Source organism: Rhinolophus sinicus, linkage group LG02 (genome assembly GCF_036562045.2).
Source record: "Rhinolophus sinicus isolate RSC01 linkage group LG02, ASM3656204v1, whole genome shotgun sequence".
NCBI lineage: Eukaryota > Metazoa > Chordata > Mammalia > Chiroptera > Rhinolophidae > Rhinolophus > Rhinolophus sinicus.
The window spans coordinates 166,252,229-166,268,188 of record NC_133752.1 but is presented as its reverse complement, the minus strand read 5'-3'; positions in this window follow the sequence as shown (position 1 = coordinate 166,268,188).

The window sequence follows — 15,960 nt, the reverse complement described above, 5'->3', positions numbered from 1 at the left end:
GGGGGCAGCAAACTATGGCCTGTCAGCCAAATCTGGCCTAATGCCTGTTCTTGTAACTAAAGTTTTATTGGAAAACAGCCATGCCCGCTCATTTACATATTATCCATGACTGCTTTTGCACTACAATCATAGAAACGATCACTTGTGACAGATTGTCCAGGCCCCCTAAAGCCTAAAATATTAGTCTCTGGCTCTTTACAGAATAAATTGACTGAAGGCTACTTTGGAACACTGTTTCCTGAATATGATATAGTATAGAACACTAATTCCAAGAAATATTAATAGTTTTTACATGAAAATGGGCTCCATGGTTAAATAAATTTGTGAATTACCATGGTTATACAATTCAAGCACATTTTTCAATCAGAAATCTTTTTAGTGCCTTACATATGTATATATTTAATTAATATATCCTTACTTATATATTTAAATAGTGTATAAATAACATAAATATAACTATATAAATATAAATATGTATAATACTTCAATAAATTAGATAAAATATATTTAATTAAATATATGGTGTAATTTGTGACTCTCAAAGAGATGGCAATGGAATATTCAAAGTTTTCCAAAGGCACTTTTGACATGGATTATTCTATGGGGTGAGTGATCCATGGAACATACTTTGGTAAATGCGAGTCTGGATTGCTTGAACTGCTTGTCATCCAAGAAGGAAGTACTATGCTCTGCATATGTAAGTTCACTAGGACCAAGGTTTCCATGTAATTGTTTACGGTCAGATCCCTAGCTGGTAATAAATAATGTGTGTTTTCCCAATTTCCTCTGTCATACTCTCTTTCATGGATCTAGTGGGTATGGTTGACTGTGAATCTCTGGAATTGCTTCCAGGTTCCCTTTTGTAGCTGATCAGACTCTCGATCTGGCTTAAGCTTAAACCCAAGTTCCTCCAGGGAGGCTCTCCTGATACCTGTTTCTCAGAGTAGGTTAGGAACTCCTGCTATTCCCTTACAACATTTTCATGCTTTATTATTGCTAGTGACTTTTACTGATCTCTCCACTCATTTGTAAACTCTGTGATGGTTGCGAGCCTCTTTTTTGCAGTACACATTGTGGATATTTATTGAAAAATTGTTGAGTGGATATCATGCCTCTGCAGGTGTCTGGGTTGCTCCTGCAAGTCATAGTTTTTCTTTTCCTGTGTGTTCCAGTGCCCAGGACTGAATTAATGCTGTGGTGTCTTTGAACTTGTCTTTATAGTCTCTTCCCACAGTTCTGGGCCCTGCTCTTGAAACCTCCGCAAGGTGAGAAGGCCCTTGCTGTTCTTGGTCTTCTTTCCTGTTTCCCAGTGTCTGTAATTTAAATGGATAGATGGCCTTAGATTAGAAATGATTGATCTTAAAACTTTCAAGTATCAGTGGTCCCCTGGATTCCATTCACTGTGTTAGGACCTTGTGCCATCTGTTGCAACCCTAGTGCTGACAGTTGGCTAAATCAAAACAGAATTCGCCACTTTTTCTGGCTATTTGCCTTGCTTAACTGCCGAAACTCCTGCTGTTGGCTGGGTTCACGTCTTGGCCCTGGTGAGCTGGTGTTGTACAACTCCTGGCTTTCTCATGCTCCTATTTTACTCAAGAAACCACTGTTTTTCTATCCTTAGTCTACCCCTAAAATAATAACGTGAGAAAAGAGATTCAGACTTTGTAAACATATCACTGCTGCCTTAATAAAATTTTCTTCTCACTCCTAGAGGTCATGACTCTCAGGTTGAACTACCATTATTTAGTGAATGTTGATATACTTCTTATGACTTCAGTAAAAGTCAGTTAAAAAAAAATCCTGCCTTATAATTAAGAAATTGAATCACACAATTTATCGTCTTGGGTTGGAAACACAGGAACTCTAATTGGGAAAAGAAAAATGAACAGGGCACCTGAGAAAGATTAGATTAACTTTTATTTTCCATGCAATAGCTTCAAAAAAAAAAATGATGAAGTGTAGAGTTGGGAAAAATCTGAATAATTCAAGTAAATATGATGATATTTAAAAAGAATAAATGAAGGGGATAATATTGTGAATTACTTTATTAATGGATAGTCAGCTACATGTTTAGTATTTAACTTGATTTTTACTATATAAATTCAACCAATAGATCAGTGATGGAACCCAAGCTAAAGACATTATCTTTTCATAGAAAATTTCTTCTGAGGTTTTTTTTTTTTTGAATGTATAATTTAGTCCAGTAAGAATTTCTTGTATACATTGTAGCCTTAGGAATATATATGGGAAGTTCCTGGCACTGTCCCTGAGCTCAAGGAGTTTATCCTTAATTCTCACCAGGGAATAAAGACTACATTACAGAACAACAAAAAATTATGAAACTATAAAAGGTTAGATCAAGGTCAAAAGCCCTATGTTAAGTTCTACTTCTGCCCTGAGTCTCAGCAACTGCTGTGGTGCCAGAACTATTTAGAAGACCAAGAAAGAACTACATGTTTTAATTAAATAACACATGGCAGAAAGTACAAGAAACCAGCTTGGGTTTATCAGGCATAACAGGAGCTATCCTTGTGCTAAACAGACAGGCACCAAGGAAAAGAGAGAACCCGAGAGACAAGTCTAAAAAAGCTTGGGAGCTATTTAATACAACATCCTAGGATGAAATCTAACGCTACCCGTAGACGTGAGGGGAGCCACATTTAAGAAAGGCAGCCTGGTGTAGAATAATGATGGAGTAAAGTAAATGACACGGAACTATGACAAATTCAACACCCAACTGGAAAATTAGGAAAGAGAATGAAGTGTCGTGTATAATGACACCCTGACAATTACCCTCGAGCAGCGGGGCATGTCCTGACACATTTACCTATCCTGGTGCTGCAGGCGTTGGTGTCTAGGCTTTCTGTTTGCACAATGAGGCTTTGTGCACCACTGTGGCCCATTTTCCATCTCTGTGTCTCTGTCAGGCGTGAGGCTTAGAATGGCTGGCTTCTGTTGCTTGTCAAAAGGCGTTCAGGGGAACAGACACTGTACGACCTGTAGGTCAGCCGTATTCATATCTTTCTAAATGAAGATAGAATTAAAAAAAAAAAAAAAAAAAGGAAATCACTAATACTAAAAGCTGTTTATGAAATCCTGCAAGGAAAATCCCGAAAAAGAAACTGACTCCTAGGCCTAGACAAGGTGTCAAAATTTAAGATTATTTTATCCTCCTGTATACAAAATTACAGAGAAAAACAAAACAGCAGGAGGTTCAAACATGTCAATCAAAGAGGAGACAGCACATTCTAGACTGGGAATATAATTAAGTAGAAGACATAAAAATAGGATTTCCCAACCTGGCAAGTGGAAATACAAACCAACTGGCAGAGGAAGAGTGGAAAGGATATTCCCACCCTTTGGAATAACTATCGAAAAACATTAGGGATCAGAAAACATAAATTTGTGGAGAAGTAAAGATAGGAAAGGCAGAGGAAGAAAACCTATTAAGTGTGTGCAAATGATGAGGTGGCCGAGATCTGAGCTAAGTCTTTAGCAAACTAATTTGGAGGCAAAGGTAGTGACATTTTTGATAAAAGATTAATAAGAGATCATCTTCAGAGTGTATCTGATATAAGCTTAGCTGCTAATCAAGGAGTTAGCCCCTTTGCTCCAAAGAAAATGAAATATAATCACATTGAGAAAATACTGTTTCCGTCACCATTGCCATTAGTATCCAGTGTTAGTCACTCTAATGTAAATTGCAGGAATCAGCGGTTGGATCTGCTTGCTCTCACAGACCTGCGTTCCACACTGCAATTTGTTCTATTAATGGTATTGAATCAGCTGTATTCCTCACCCCTTATATTAATAGCATTAAAAAATAAGTACAGATATATGCACTGCGTTCCTTAAAAGAGGCTGTGATGAAATGAAAAAGCTGTTTAATAAAATATAATAAAAGTATTTCACATTCATTTCTCAACTGTAATAAGTGGAATTACAGTAGTAGGAGGAAACCTCTCACAGCTGGACAAGCCCTAAGACTCTTTCCGTTATTCTCTACTTAAAAGCTATCAATTTAGAGCTGTCCTATGTATTGCCCTGTGACTTGAACAAGCCTTTTCAGTCTTTAATTAAGGGTGAAAAACTCTTTGAACATCACAGCATTCATCTGCTCATGTGTGGAAAGCCTGGTGTAACAAAAGAATTTAATCAAACTACAAGCCTAATAAAGACTACATTGCCTGAACTAAATGATGTTATTGCAGTAGCGGCTCATAGTTTTACATTTAAAAAAGCGGGTCAGAGTGTTCATTCATCTTGATTAGCAATGCCAACCTAATTACTTCTGGAGGAAACAGTAATTAGCTGGAGTCTCACCTCATTAATCATGACATTCTTGTAGCAGACTATTTTTATCTGATAAATGGCTTGGATTGGAACAAGGTGTATATTTGAATTCTAGTTAATTGTACACAGCTTGCTGCATAACATTTCACATTTTTATCATTTAACTGCTTCCTTTCTGTGAACCTCTTGAGGAGCTTTTGTTGGTTACTTGCATTCTTATAGTGAACAAATCTGACTTAATGAGAGGGTCACTTGTTCTTGTTAGTTAACATATCAAAAATGGGGTCTCAAGGAAGCAGGGGAAAGGATGAAAAATATCTAGGGGTGGATTAAGTCCTTCAAATTACTGTGGGACAGACACCTATTATAAAGTTTCTGCAGTGTATTCAATGTGCATGACAGCATTTTATAACTTGGCATAGTAGTTTCCATATGATCAATAACAATCATATACAATAAGCAGTTCTATTATATGTTAAGCAGGGAATTGTAATAAATTTAGTCACATGCTCAGTGTTCCTAAACCAGTGCCGATGGGTGCACCATGTTTAAGAAGTGGCAGTAATTGGAATCTACAGTCTACTAAGTTATGGCAAAGGTCATTCTTTTCTGAAGTCACATGGCTCTGACCACTTCCCCTTCCTTCAGCCTTGTATTTCCCAGGATTAAAACACATAGTTAATCAAATATCGTATTTGTTGCTTTCCCCTGGTTCCTTTCCAATTTATGAGTCTTTCAGTGGAGACTGAAATGAACACCACTGAGTACAAACAGAATTATTGATTTGCTCCCTGTAGAAATATAGAATGCTTGCTTGCAACTAACAGCACTATCAGGGTATCACCACCAGAGAAGGTTAGTGGGGATTGCACAGGATGGCCTTAGTTACCTATGCCCAAAGTCAGCCTCCTCGGTCTTGTATTGTCTACATAAGAAGAGTGGATCCAATTCTTAAGGGCTGACTCACATTAACCAAGTTTAGGAAGACTGATGTATAAAATAAGAATACCAGTTTTAAAAATTTCAGTGAGCAATGGCTTTTCATATATGGACTCAGGATTAATATTGATTTTTCTCTATTGCCCAGCTAGACAGAAAGCAAAATAGTAGTTAGCCAATTTAATAATATTCAGTGAAATTGTGGTCACAAGGACCATGTTTATCATGGGCTTCATCAGCGCAGCATTACGTCTCTATAGGGATATCTACATAGGAAGCCAGACCAAAATTTGATGGTTGCTTGTTGATCAAGTAAACAGAGTGGAAGAGTTAGATGAATATTTAATGGAATCAGCCTGACATAATAAGATGTTGTTGGTTACTTGCCAACTTGCCATCTTTCTATTAGCAATTGGCCTTATCAATAAGGCTAGAATACTCAAAATCCGTTAGTGTCATCTCTTTCCTGGACAATGCTAGGATGGACTCTGCCAGACTTTGCCTCATTGATCTTCTATTTCTAGACTGAACATCGTTTTTTGCCTAATTTGTTCTTTGTTTTGATATGTTAAAATAATTAGAATAGTTATACCTGAGTCATGCCTGAGAACTATTCTGCCTCCTTCAGGTGACTTTGCATATTTATGCATCATGTATTCATTAGTTGGTTTTATTTTCCTTATTTCCAAGTTTTCTGGGCACCTCTACTTATTAAAAAAAAGTTGTTTCTAAGTCCATTTGCACATAAATCAGAATGACACTACACTACTTTAAACATGAAAAAAAAAATAATATAGGCTTTAGGGTTATCTATAAAATGAATAATAAAACCATAGCAATATTCCTAAGAAGGGCTTAGGTGTGTTTTTCAAGTGCATTCCCATAAAATATAACTTTGAAAAGTTGAAACGAGCTGTGTTATTTTCCAAATTAATATGCAGTCTATCAGACATCTTTTCCCAAAGTATTGATTTTCGTCTACATTGCTAATCTATTGAGGCCTTTGAAAGCTACCTGCCTGATTCTAGGGTGGGAGAACTCCTTGGTGCTTCAGGTGGAATTCTTACTATCTCTCGACTCCATGAGGAAATCAGACATTCAAAAAAAAGGCCTTAACTAATGGACTCATCCACGGTTTGTAACAAAAGTTTCATTTGCAGCATGTTGACCATGCTTAGCATTTAAGTTCTCAAGCAAATAACCAGCTACAACCAATTACCATTAGGTTGCCAGATGTCCAGCTTTGATACTCATCTGGCCACATCCTCAAAGTTGTTTATTGTCATTATTCACTTTTCCTCATCTGCTGTTGATTACCATAGATCAAATATAGATCAAATAGGCCTGGCATTTTTCAAATGTCACATGCTTTTCTTTCCTATGAATTTTTCTTATGGTCCAGTGATTCATCTCACCTGTACGTGTAACATCTCATTATCTTCCCACTACTTTCAGTTTATACTTTTTTTCTCTTTTTATTTCCATTATAATCATATGCCTCTTATTACTATACTGTCCTTTAAACTTGTCATTTTTTAACTGGACGTAGTGTTGCTAATAAAAGCTGTAAAACTATACAATACCTCAAAAACCAGACATGGACACAATAAACAGGTGCTGACTAAAATGAATGCATGTGCCCACCTACGTCAACTCTTGGTAGCAGGCAAAGTTCACGGTTATTTTCTTGTTTGAAGTGGTGTGTTTCTTCTTACCTGTGAAAATTCATAAATGTATAGGTTGAAAGTTGAGGACTCTCTATTCTGATCATATTACTTAGTTGGGGGATATTATTTTTGTTTTTGTTGAGAATTTAATGTTATAAGCAATAATAATAATTATTAATTCTTTTGATTTTTACCTGGGTCCAGGCACTATTCTAAGTGCTTATGTATATTAATTCATTTAATTCTCATATCAACCCTATGAGGTAGGTATCATTTTACAGATAAGGAAATTAATTTACCTAAAGTCACCCAGTAACAGTAGAACTGGTATTTGAACCCTGGTACTTTGGTTCCAGAGCCCACTCTTAACTACACTTTTTAAAAAAAAATTAATTTCAGGTGTGCAAAGCAACGTAACAGACATTTAAACCTCTTATAAAGTGATAACCCACCCCCCAAGCTACTACCTCTCTGACATCTTACCCCTCTGTTACAATACCATTGACTACCTTCCCCATGTTGTACTCCACATCCCGTGACTATATATACCTATATATTTAGTTACAGTTGACATTCAATATTATTCTACTCCAGCTCTTCAGGTGTATAGTGCATTGGTTTCGTTTTTCTCTTTTGTGCTCCAATTTGAATTTGGGCCTTTTTTGTTTTCTGCTTAAATATATTGCCCTCCAGTTGTATTTATCTTGATTACGTTATGTCTCCATGCTTCAGTTTTTCTCTGTAAAAATGGTATTATAATAGTAGCTACATCAGGGTTGTGGGAATAAAAGTTTTTCATATATATATATATATATATATATATATATATATATTGCATATAAAGTGCTTGGTACATAGTGTTTGCTATCATTGTTATTATTTATTATTTTTTCTACTTTTTATTATTTTTTATATGTTATATAATATGGTTTTTCTTAGCTAATTTGAATTTTAATGTGTTCTCCATGATGTAGCCATCTCAAGATCAATCAACATATTCCTTTAAAGTTAGATATTCCATTATTTTTTCAAATATTCATATGCAAATTTATTTTTGTATCTAAATAGACCATTTTTTTCTATCTTAAGTCTAAATTTGATATAGAAAACATCTACTGCTATTTAACCTAAAAATGTAGCATTGGAGATAATATTCTTTACAGATAAAAACTATAGGTCCAAGAGTCATGACGTAATGGACTTATTCCCCAGCATCTGCTGCTCTTCCTTTTCTCGTTGTTGGAAGCATTCTTACCTCCCTCAACCTACACCCACCAAGAGGTTTAGTTTTGTTTCAGTTGCTGGGCTAGTTCTGGTGTTGGGAATGGATGTCTTGAGGTCAGTGAATATCCTTAAACTTAAACTCTTTGGTAAGGTTTAAGATCTGGTGATCCTGTCATAAAGGCTGAGGCTCAAAGGGGAGGGAGGTCGTAGAAGAGGCTAAAGAGGCTCAAATATATGGTGATGGAAAGAGAACTGACTCTGGGTGGTGAACAGACAGTGTGATTTATAGATGCTGTATTACAGAATTGTACACTTGAAACCTATATAATTTTTCTAACCAATGTCACCTCAATAAATTTAATTTAAAAAAATTAAAGGCTGAGTCTCCATCTAATTCCAGATGGTCTATCTATCCTCATGCCCAAGACTAAGACCAAAGATTAAGAACATAGGACCTAAAGTCTCCTTTAGTTTTGTCCTTGTGCATAGATTCTGGTCTCAGTTTTGACTTCTTTATTCTCTATAACAACTCTCGGCAATCAGGTGCGGCCTCCCACACTGTGTTCCTAGTCCAAAATATGAACCCTAAGCTTTAAAAAAAATCCTAAAAAACATATAGTCCATTCCTCTCCCACATGAGTCCTCTCTGCTATATTTCCATTAACCATTTGTGAAGCCTTTGTTTGAACACACCAACAATAGGGAACTCACAAATGTCAGGGTCAGTTCATCTTCAAACTGCTCCAATTATGAGTATAGGTTCAGGCAAAATGGTACTTTCCTGGAGCCTTCACTCAGCACAGCTCTGTTCTGTAGAAGTTTATTGTTCTATTCACAGGACAGTTCTCCAAATATTTGGCGACAACTATTGTACCCCCTTAGTCCTCCTTCTGCAGAGAAAGCAGTGCTACCTTCTGCCTCATTTCGTAATGCTTTGTGGAATGATTTCATGCCCTTTTACCCTACTGGTGACTCATTTGGTCCCTATTCAGCTTGGCATTGTGTCTTTGAAACATGGTCCCTAAAGCATAACAGGATTCCCTGATATGGTAGGACCAGAATGGAGTAGATGTAGCCTACTGCTTCCATTGTCCTTGGTTCTGTTATTCTTTTTTAAAAAATTAATGTGTAGTCGACATACAATATTAGGTTAGTTTCAGGTGTAAAACATAGGGATTCAACATTTATATTCCTTATAATGTAACAACCACAATAAGTCTCATAACCATCTGTCACCATACAAAGTTATTACTGTAATATTAACTATTTTTCCTATGGTGTACATTACATCTTTGTTACTTATTTTCATTTTTTTTAATAACTGGGTTTTCTATATATAGCATCATATCATCTGCAAAGAGTGACAATTTAACTTCTTCATTCCCAATTTGGATGCCTTTTATTTCTTTTTCTTGCCTGATTGCTCTGGCTAGGACTTCCAATACTATGTTGAAAAGCAGAGGTGATAGGGACAGCCCTGTCGTGTTCCTGAACGTAGAGCAAAAGGCTTGTTTTTCACCGTTAATTATGGGATTAGCTGAGGGTTTGTCATATATGGCCTTTATTATGTTAAGGTATTTTCCTTCTATACCTATTTTATTAAGTGTTTTATTCATAGATGGATGTTGTATCTCGTCAAATGCTTTTTCTGCATCTTTCGATATAGTCATATGATTTTTGTCCTTTATTTTGTTTATGTGATGTATCATATTGATCAATTTGCATATGTCGAACCATCCTTGTGCCCCTGGGATGAACCACACTTGGTCATGATGTATAATCTTGTTAATGCCTTGTTGCATTCGATTTGCTAGAATTTTGTTTAGGATTTTTGCATCTGTATTCATCAGAGATATTGGTCTGTAATTTTCTTTTTTGTATTATCCTTACCAAGTTTTGTATCAGGGTAATGTTGGCCTCATAAAATGAGTTAGGGAGTATTGTCTCTTCTTCAATTTTTTGGAAGAGTTTCAGTAGGAAACTAGGTATTAGTTCCTAGTTTGTCAAATTAGTTCCTGGTTTGGCACAAGGATGGTTTGACATATGCAAATTGATCAATGTGATACACCACATAAACAAAATAAAAGACAAAAGTCATATGATTATATCGAAAGATACAGAAAAGGCATTTGACAAATTAGTTCAGGTATTAGATCTTTTTTGAATGTTTGGTAGAATTCACTAGTGAAGCCATCTGGTTCCGGACTTTTGCTTTTGGGAAGGTTTCGGGTGACTGATTCAATTCCTTGCTATTGATCGGTCTTTAAATTTTCCAGTTCTTTGTGATTCATCCTAGGAAGGCTATATGTTTCTAAGAACATGTCCATTGCTTCTAGGTTATTGAATTTGGTAGCATATAACCCTTCATAGTATTTTTGGATGATCCTTTGTATTTCTGTGGCGCAGGACTTTGTATTTATTTATTATTCAACTTCATCTCGTTAGAATCATCGCACGATTGCATTCAATGGAAATCTTTTTGGATTTTGATTCTGTTAGGTGACATATTGGTTATCTCTTCCTGTTCTGTAGCATTCATAGTTTTGTAAAGTGCCACCAAATTCCTCAGACAAGTTAGTGAGGCTGATGTTAAGGGACAGATTAAAGACAGAGGCTTGTGTCTCCCCAGTGGAGACCTCTCTTCAGGTCAGTACTCTGTTGATTGGGATGGTTAATCATATAATCAGGATGCTTTCTAATTGCACATTTTATTCAATACCTATTTCTTGTCTCAATAAAGCAGTTCCCAAATTTTGTTTCAAGATATTAATAGATGTATCCAAATAAAATTGAGTGCTATAGTAAAAAAGTTCGGGAGATGCTGCACACTGCATTCTCTTCCTGGAGGGCCACAGTGGACATTATATATTATTCTTCAAAATTTGTATTTTGTTTAACTCATGTTTTCCAAATGTACTTGTGTATGAACCCCATTCCCTGCATACAGATGAATATCCTGTGGAAGTCTGTTCTTTGCAGACACCAATTTGGAAAATACTCCCTGTAAGGGTAAAATGAGAGCCTGTCAATTGCCTTGCTGAAACACAGACGCATAGGTCCACAGGATTTTCCTTGTCTCCCGCTCTAGTAGTTTTATCAAAAGAGAAAATGAGCTAGGTCTGCCCTGAATTGTTCATCACAAATCTATGTTGGCTCCATTTTGATCCTGTTTGATTTTCTCAATTCCTGCTTTGCCCAGAATCAACACAGAATTTAAGAGTTCAATTAATGAAACTCACTCTCTTCTTTTAAGTATGTTAAGTCAATATTAGCTCATCTCTATCTTCTGGTGCCTTTCCTTTTCCCCAAGTTTCCTCTGTGGAAATTCCAGTGTGGTTCAGTGATTTTGTTTTGTGATTTCTTTCAGAAGCCTGAGATGGAATTCACCTCGTCAGAAGCACTTAGCTCATCTAATAAAACTGCCTGGCATTTTGAACACGATTTTGCTGAATCTTGGTCTTCAATTCACCTTCTGAGATTCATTTTACTCTTCTGGGCTTACTAGTGTTTCCCTTGACAGAAGATGTACGCAAAACAGGAGCTGAAATCCTGGACTTACTGTTATTTCTTCATTTTTAGTGGCCCCAACCCTTGTATCTCTCTCTGCTTTGGGTGTGTGTGTGTCTGTGTGTGTGTGTGTGTGTGTGTGTGTGTGTGTGTGTCTTCATCTACTTCAAAGGAAAAAAGTCATTTTTGTTGACTCTTAACATTTTTGAAAGCCTTTTCCTATTCTCAGCTTTTAACATGCCTGACATGGTCCTTTCAGTTCCATGACACTTGTCTGTGGTTCACCTACATTTGATTGCCATGTCTTCTTTTCTCTTCCTCAGTGGCACTATTTGATGTTGTGTTGTCAGAATTTTATGGGTGCGAGCCTTCCTTCCCTCTTGAATCATCTCCCTTCTCAGAGTTTCTAAGGAATCCTACCCAACTAATCCTTTTTAAATCTGTTTTCTTACAGTGCTGGTCTTCCCATCACTGGCTATACCGTACCTTTAGATAAAATGATTGCATTCTTTCAAGGATCCTCCATTTTCCAACCAGCTTCACTTCTTAAACACAATTAGATACAGTGTTTCTGTGTCTCCATTATTTCTTCCTTCAGAGAGATGAAATGATTGGCTATACAAGTCAAGAATCCATTTTACCAATAGGAAATGGCTTCCAGTGTTCACCTTGATCAAAGAAACTCCTTAGTAATTGTCCAGTAAGAATTTGTTCTTGGCAGACAGACTTATAGTTTATCTTACCATACAGTGTTCGAAAGATGTCTTATAAGGGAAATGCAATTAAGAGAGACACATAAGTAAATAAAGTTAATTAAAACAGGTTTGTTGTGATAATTAGTTTGCTTTACAATAGGGTATTTGGATGTTAACAGGCCTTAGAATGCTTTAGGGCAATATCTTTTATTTCTAACTATAGCTCCTGAGGTATTCTGTGAATATATTACAATGAATGAGTTTTACTAATTGATTTTTTGTTATAAACTATGCAGTTCTGGAAAACACAAGAATGCATTTAATTTACAAAATACACGAATTCTTTTAGTTCTCCTTATTGATCATCCATTGAGTAATGGTGGTTGATGAGAGGCACAGAAGCTGTCTGCTGCTGCCAAGAACAGATAAAGGGGCTTAGCCAAGAAATCACAAGCCACGGATCCTCCCTTTAGAGACTGTAAGGTTGGCAGTGGGGAGGGTCGCTGAGAAAGTGTTATGGTTTAGTAAAGTTCTCACATACTACTAAATAAATAAGATAGACTAATGTCTTCCAAAATTTGGCCCCCAAAATAATAGGCTTTATTTTTCACTAGTAGTCCCTTATTTTAAACATTGTCCTTGGCTATTGTTCTTAAGATGACTTGTTTTCCCATAATTTTTAATAATACATACATACAGTAAATCCCTCTCAAAATTCGGACCAGCATGAGACACCTGGTGATGCTTACTCAGTTGATCGATTTCTCATCAGAAACAATTACATTTGATGTCTTTTTTTAGCCTTTCAGTCTTCTCATGAGCAAACTAATCATAAAGTGATTTGGATTTAAGAATTTAAGAACGGGCTCTCAAGGAGCCTAATCTAGAATTGCATTTTCTTTGTCATTGGGTACTCAGATTCTCATCATAATGCAGTGAGTGTGTCTATAACCAGGGAGTTTTAATGGTTTTGGCCAATATATGATAAAGAAAGGAAAATTTGGAAAAGTGAAACTAGGTAACAAAGGAATCTTACTTTTGCATATGGTTTCTCCCTCCTCCCAAGGAGCTCTGACTACTTAATATGTCCTCATTTATGTTTTTCATGTGCTCATCTCCTTGATAGAAGTACTAATGAGGAGAGAAACACACAAAACTTGTGGCAAGAGAAAGAGGAAGGGCAAAGGAAGCGAGGGGCTGAGGAAGCCAGTGAGTCACCAGAGAGACTCATTCCCCTTCGAGGACAGGCTCACAATGACTGTGAGTCTTCCCACCGTGACCTCGCTAGGTCACTAATTGTGTGTTTTTAAGTATATAGGGCAGGAAAACATTTTTGAACAAAACTATTTTATTCCAGGCTTTCATTATTAAGCCAGATTTTTAAAGTGGTTATTTTTTTTTAGGTGTGTAATTATCTAAGTTGTAGTTAATAATTTAATTTTTAGATATAATTGAGCTAGGCATAATGCAATAATAGCCACCATTTTAAAGAATCCATTATGTACAGGGCATGCCACAAACATTTTCTAGTCCTCCTGGTCAGAGTACAAGGCAGCTTTTATGTGCACCTAAACATTCAAAAGCTAAGTTTCAGAAGTTTTAGCAACTTGCCTAAATGTTACATAGCCAGAAAGTTTAGAGTTTAAATTCAAGCTCAGTTCTATTTGCTTCAAAGCCCATCTTCTTTTACTTTAATATTCTGTCTTTCTTTGCAACATGGACAGCTGTGTAGCTCTGGCTCTTGTTAAGGCTTTTGGTTTCACATAGGTTTGTTTTTTTTCAATATAGTCATTTTACATCCCCAGGGAGGTTTTGAATTCTTTGGATTTTGAAGAGCCTAGAACTAGATATCTCCAGCACTTTAAGAAAAAGGCCATTGCTCTTATGAATTTTGATCATATAACTAAAATGCTTTTGGGCATACTTTGGAAAGGAACCTCAAAGGAATTAACTTTGACTTGAAAAGAAAACGACAAGCAAGTAGATTTGAAGAAAGAGACGCACAGAAGAGCATCACAATAATCAAGGGTTTCCTGAGACAGCTCTGGAAGTTGTTTGGAAAAATCAGCCAGTCTATTTTTCAATCAACTCTGACTTTTCTACTAGATTGTTAGCTTTTAAAGGGTAAAGACATGTCTTTTTCATCTTTGAATACCCAAGGCCTGGCACAGTGACTCAACAGGCTTGAATGAGGCATCAAACGTGTAATAGATGCTTCTGATGTGAACAGTTGCAAGGTCAGTTGTCTCGAAGATGAGGGGGATACAAAACTTTCACATTGCTCTTTGCATGAAACAGAACAGGTTTTGGCTGCTAGAGTCAGTGGCCACGTCAATTACTTGCAAGTCCCTCAACTTATCTAGAGTGACAGAAGATTTCGGGTTCAGTATTTGTAATTTATGGGTAAATCATCTAACCTATCTCTTCAGTCACAAACACCCTGATGACCCATCCCTTCCCTCCTCCACATACACAGACACACCTCAATTGCTGTTAACATATCATAGGTTGAGTGGTGCCTTTTCCTCTGCAATGCTGCTCTACTCAGCAACATGACATAAAACTCTAAGGAAGATTCCCCGGCCACATGTCAATCATGATCATAAAGAGGAATAAAGCATCTTTCCTAGACAGGAATGTCAGGCACTTGAGATAAGTTTTCTAATGTTTTGTTTCATTTTATTTTGATTAATGAATGAATTAATTAAGTCAGTCAGAAGTTAGGCAGAAGTAAGACCACATAAACGAATCTGCCAGAGGTACAGGTGAGGGGAGAGAGTTGCATCTGCTTGAAGAATATAATGGAGGAGCTGATTATTTGCATCAGTCCAGTTCCTAAGTAGCATAGAACTGAGATCTGGCAGAGGAAGTAGCTTGCTCCCATGGACACCGGTGCTCACCGTAGTGTGTCTATGTGAAGTTTTCAGTGACCAAATACCTAACTGAAGGGTGAACAGCAAATGAATTGAAGAGCAAAAGACAAGGGGTTTCCTGACAGTTCTTTTTTTTTTTTTTTTAACTCTAGGCACTGAAGCAAATGACAATATGAAAGCATTACATACGGCATTTAACTTGTATTTTAACTCCCATTTTGGGGGGCAGTATCTTTTCTCCTAATACTTAAAGACTTGTACCAGGGGAGGTAATTGCCTATCCTAAAATGCATTTTGTGAAGGAGGCAATCCAACACAGATAATTTTAGGGGAGTATAATTTCTCACTTACACCAGTTATTAAAATATTTGAGTCTATTCTCTGCATCCATTAGCTGATGCTCTAGACCCATAGTTATTAAACTTTGGTGGAAATCAGAATCATTTAGGGAACTTGGTACAAATGCAAAGGCCCAGGCCCACTGCTATTTCCAGGAGCCTGGGATAACCTCTCGTCCTATATTAGGTCTCCAGCTAATTCCAATATCCACCCGAGTTTGAGAACCACTGCAGCTAGCAATGATGTGGGATGCTCCTTCTTCTCTCTGCCTTTTATGTTTGAACATACCCTGTCTGTGCACAGTTTTGTCTCCTGGTTTTATCTGCTGGTCCCAGGCTCTTTACTTCATTCTCACATATTTATTCCCACTTGTGCTGACCCTTTTTGATCTGACCCCTTCCTGACTCTTTTTGCGTCTCCTGT